At 41.0% G+C, this 5,531-nt stretch overlaps 1 long non-coding RNA gene across 1 annotated transcript; it reads right to left on the minus strand.

Annotated features, from left to right (window-relative positions):
• Nucleotides 1–3,585: 3,585 nt before the first annotated feature.
• LOC130537704 (uncharacterized) lies at nucleotides 3,586–5,531 on the minus strand. Its single transcript, XR_008953681.1, has 2 exons — nucleotides 4,858–5,531; nucleotides 3,586–4,741 (listed from the first exon to the last, which is right to left on the minus strand). It is a non-coding gene; the product is annotated as an uncharacterized LOC130537704 (long non-coding RNA).

A 5,531-nucleotide genomic window follows, 5' to 3' on the forward strand; every position in this document is an offset into this window, starting at 1 on the left:
CCCCACTGCCTCCGTTTCATCACGCATCAAGTTTTCAGACATGTGCATACAGAACATGGTGTGAAGGAGAGATGCAATCTGTCCTTTACTGGTAAGACTTAGTCATGGTGGAAGCTGGTAGAGCAACAACTGATTAAATTGTTTTTAAAAATGCATACAAAATCAATTCCTGGTTTTGCTTTTGACTGTAATTCACCACAAATTTTATGGACATCTCTAATATATAAAATCTCTATATAAAGTCCTTCGACCAAATTTAGTATCTACTTCTGCTTTTAATGACTGTTTAGAACTGCTTTATCAGGTTCTCTGTGTTGTTATATTGTCATAGCTGAAAATTAACAAATCTTTAAAATCAATTCAACTTAATTCTTTTGAATAAATGATTTGCTCAGTTGAGCAATAAATAATCATGTTACCATTATGTCAGGTGTGTTGCAGATATTCTTCATTATTTATCAATGGGCTTATAATGGTTTCATCAATACATCATAATAGAGATGTACAAATATTGATAATAGATCTGACAACAGAACAAATATCATTATTGTCACTTGGTGTATTTAGTTGCATTCATTTTGGAGTTTTATTGGAGTTTTCTTTAGAATAACAGGCAATTCTGACCTGCCAAAGATTCATTTTGATAATGTTTTAAACTAAAAATTGTTCTTGAAAAATAGGCTATTCAAACACACTTAAAATACTGAAATCACCGCGTTAATATTCAATCTTGATTGTTTGATTTTCTACTGATTTTTCACAAATCTTCCGGGCAAAAGAGCATATGTGAAGCATGTCTGGTTGGGGCCCCGAACGTCGCACCAGGAGAAAGAACAAAACCCTAAGTCTACGAAGGATTATACAGAGAGTGTCTGAGGTGCCACATTAGGCAGTGAACATCACAGGAAATGACAGCTCATTTTGTTTTTAATGGTCATTTCTGTCAGCCTTTCCAAAATCCAAACTTTAAGGGAGAGCAGAGCTTCATATGCATAAAGAAAAAAGAAAAAAAAGGCAGAGCCGGGTCACATGTGCGGCTGTGATGGAGGGGCTTTAGTGCTGCATGATAATCAAAGCACAGAATATAGAGGGAGGGGGGCAAGGACCCTCTGCACCCAGGGTCTTTTAATTAGGCTCACAGCAGGATGTTTGAGCACGACGTGTGAGCACGCACGCACGCACGGACGCCATCACGCAGGCACACGCTCACACTCACACTCACACACACACTTTCTGTTTCATTATTCCACACATGTGTCATTTCCATGTCTTGTCGGGGGTGTCAGGTTTTGTTCTCAGGTAATCCTACTACGGCAGGAGCTTTTTGTCTCGCAAAGGGATTATAGGTGACATGTTTGTTCATAGCCTCAATTTATGACCTCTAACTTAGCAGGGTCTTTAAAACACAGAGAGACAAAGAAAAGCAGCTAATTGGTATATTTGCTCTTTCTGTAATAAGTAGATGTGAGTTCTTTGCTTAATAAAGTTTTTTTTTCTTAAAAATCCATAGTCCCATCTAAAGCTAATAGCTAATTTTCATTTTGTATTAAAGCAAATTTGCAGTACTGTCAGATTTTTGTGATGGATAGGCTTTATTATTTCTGTTCATTAAATGTATCGACAGGATCAATTTTTACTTTTGAAAAAAGTGAAGCGCAGCTAACCATCTGCTAGATTTCCCGCATCTACTGACATTTAGTTAAGTGACCTCTAACCTCACAAGAAATGTCGTGACACCCAAAGTCACCCAGAACATCAAGGGGGAAAAACAGTTCGGTGCACTGAAACAGTGGTAGAGTGAGGCAGAGACTATTGGACATGAAGGTCAAAGTCATGTGTTCTTACATTCTGATTAAAGAGGATTTCAGACCAGAATCCTTTAACAGACTCTTTCAAGGTCATGTCTTATTTGACTTCTATATACATGTATGTGTTTGTGCGTGGGTGTGTGTGTGCGCGCGTACACACACATATTTTGTCCTAAAGTGTCACTCCCATTTTTCACCAGCCTCATCCCATCCTCACCCAGCACCTATTCATCCTTCCTGGATTTAAACTTTCATCAAGAATAAAGTCAAACATGCAGCATAAGGAAACATAATAGATGAATTAGATTACAGAAACTAATGTGGTTCATGGAAGTTTGTAATGTTGTCCTTTTATCCACGGGAGCAGTCGACGGTCAGCCGCTGTGGTGGGCTGCTCAGGTCGGCCTCAGAGACTAATGGGCTATTGAGCTGGGGACAGACTGCAGGTCAAGAGGCTCAGGTGGTTCAGCTGCCCCACACCTGAGAGCTACGCATGGAGATACGGGTGGATGATGCAAGCACTCCATCATGCAGCGGCGCAATTATCAATCACTGTGTCCATCACTTCATGAATGAACTGACAGTCTCTGAGGGCGCTGGAGATGACCATTACCACCCCATCATTCTTTAGTCTCCTTTGTCCTCACTCAGATCTCATATAGGCTAGTGGGAACCTAGATGGACATGCAATTAAAACAGAGGCTGGACATATCATTTGAGTGTGTGTGTGTGCGTGCGTGCGTGCGTGCGTGCGTGCGTGCGTGCGTGCGTGCGTGGGTGGGTGGGTGGATGATAGATAGATAGATAGATAGATAGATAGATATAGATAGATAGATAGATAGATAGATAGATAGATAGATAGATAGATAGATAGATAGATAGATAGATAGATAGATAGATAGATTTGATCATTTTAAACCACGTTCGTCACATTTGGGCCTTGATCATCCAAGGCAAGTTCTCATCATCTTTGGAGAAAATCTGCTCCGTCATTCTCCGTCAGTGGTCCTGAACTTGAATTCCCTCACTTTTCCTTCCTCATGGGTGAGTCTTGACCCTGACCTCCGGTTCTACCTGCATGTTTTGTTTGGAGCAGCTGGAGATCAGATGTTTGTGGTCATTACACCATCCCTCATTAGGGACTCTCATCTCAGCAAGCTAACCTAATGAGACAGTGTTTAATGTCCACTGTCCCTCTTCAACCTCTTATGAGAAGGTGTGTGTGTTAGAGCGCGTCTGGCCAAATTACCCCAGTGTTTCGTTTGGATGTGGCACCTGGGCCCCCTGGTTGCTCGGGGGAGGTTAGCTCAGCGCAGTGGAATCCACTGGGGGAAGGCAGCCGGGCCCAGCTGGAGGAACTTAAAGAGCTAAATGCTGATTGGAGCGAGGGCTTCGATCAAAGAGGCATTTGAGTTTGGACATCAAGAGAACCCATGTGGGACTCATGGAGGTTCTTTTGTTTGAGGACAGTTTATTTGTTGTGAAGTTTTATGATAGAATGTCAGAAATTGCAAAGATGTCAATGAACTAAACAACCAAGTTAAACACCTGATAAAACGACCAGACGGCGGATAAATGAAACATGCTGATGCTTCTTGAATGACCAAAAATGTCTGTATGTCAGTGACTGTTGTCATTCAGCTTAAATTAGGTCTTCCTTCAAGATTCAAGATTCAAGATTCAAGAGTACTTTATTGATCCCTTTAGGGGGTGTCCATCAGGGAAAATGTGGGTTCTGTGAGCTTTCAGCTCTGACTGACCGGGTTGGAATCCCTGATATTTATCCACTGTGCTGGTTTATTGACCACTATTGTTAGTTGACATCTGAATAATCTGGGGGAGGGGGTTAGTTCCAGCTCAGACGCTCTCACGGACCATTTTTGTCCCAGTCCAAAAACATGCAGACAGTCAATCGGAGACTTTGACCTGGGGAGTGTTCCCTGGAGAACGCTAGGATAGACTCCACCAACTCTCATCAGGAAGAGGAGACAGTTCGGAGACAGAAAATTTACAGAGGAACTTTCAATATTTTAACATCATTGTGAAACCCTCTGAATACTAGAAATGACTGATTTGTTTTTTTATTAGATGTAAGTTACAACATAGTAAATGCTGGAAATAGTATTCTTGGTGACAAACTTGGATTTTGATGCTAGAATTGACAGACAATAAGACAGAGGTAAATTAATAAATGAGATAAATGGAGAATGTTTATCCTTCTGATGAGAGTTAAAGTTCATTTTAACATCAGTTAATGCTTAATCTGGTTTGGGATCAAATAAAACTGGGATCACTTCTGCAGTTCGACTCTTGTTGTGACTCTTCATCCTCACAGCAGATGCTGCTGAGACATTTCATAAATTTATAATCTTCCTTAAAAATGATACGTGGTAAATTAACTGCAAAATCTGCATAATGATTTAATGAGATCATTTTCCTCACATCATGTTGGCTTAATAATTAATAGATTTCTTAAAATTATAACTAGAGGTTGATAAGAAATAAGAATAACTAGAGGTTGATAAGAAATAAGCAAACACCCTCCATGATGTGCAGTATTTAAAACTCTCAAAATAAATATAAAACAATGTTCTATCATGGAGGCAATTGGAGTCCTCTATTGTCTTGGATGTCCCTGCACAAAGTGCAGTCAGTCCAAGGCCATTCAGGTCTGGAATTTTCTTTTGGTATATCTGGATTCTTGGTCACTGCAGACAGACGGTATCAGACTTTGATCTCCAAATACCTCATCAGAAACACAGATGAGTGTTTGGTGGTCACATATGAGACTTCCAACAGCTTGCTATCAGCATCATCGTCATCTGAGGACAACAACCGGCAGAAAATAATGCTGTAAACACCACCCTAAACTATTTTTATGGAAATTTCTGTCTTTTCAGCCAACAAGATGCAGCAGTTCTTTGCCAGGAACTCTAAAAAAATGAGGAGGAGTTTTTCCAGTAAGGAGTGAGCTGAATTTGTTATGACATGGAAACTTCCAAAGTGTGCACAGATGCGTTACCTTTAAAAACACATGGAAAAGGACAACCTGTTCAACTTGTTGCTGTACATTTCACGCGGTGCATTAAGCCCAAGATGACCCCTCAGAAGGCGCAGACTGCTGCTTCTATGGACACAATATAGAGAAAACAGAACTGGTAGGACTATAGTTTGGATTGTCGGCACCACAAGGTTCACCAGAACATATAAGAAGAACAAATATAGAAATAAATCTCACATGGGGGAAAATACTCGCCTGAAGAAGAGTTTCCACTGGGCCAGAACATTATACCTACAATAAAATCCAAATCAGCCAATGTTGGACATTTATATTTCTCAGTGTGTTGGTCAATATGAGGGAGAGCAGAGGATGGTGGGTGTGGTAATGACTGAAGGGGAGGACTGTCAGGAAGTGGTGTGTGCTCGCCGTGGGTGGGCGCTGAAGATGAACCTTGATGCTGCGTACCACAGCGTGTGCACGTGAGACCGAGACAGTGTCAGCAAAGTGCCTGCTATGCATGATCATCAATAAAGACCTCGACAAAGAAGAACGTGTCCAGCGTGTCTCTTCTCCCTGCTGCTGGAAGCAGTTTGTTCTGGGCCTGACTTCAGCTCTAGAGGCCAATAAATCGTCGCTGTGCTCCTTGACAACACGTCTGGGGGTGAGAAATGGTGTTAACACTGTGATGTAATAGAAGAATAAATTAAATACACTGAATCATA

The sequence above is a fragment of the Takifugu flavidus genome, chromosome 14 (assembly GCF_003711565.1).
Source record: "Takifugu flavidus isolate HTHZ2018 chromosome 14, ASM371156v2, whole genome shotgun sequence".
Classification (NCBI taxonomy): Eukaryota; Metazoa; Chordata; class Actinopteri; order Tetraodontiformes; family Tetraodontidae; genus Takifugu; species Takifugu flavidus.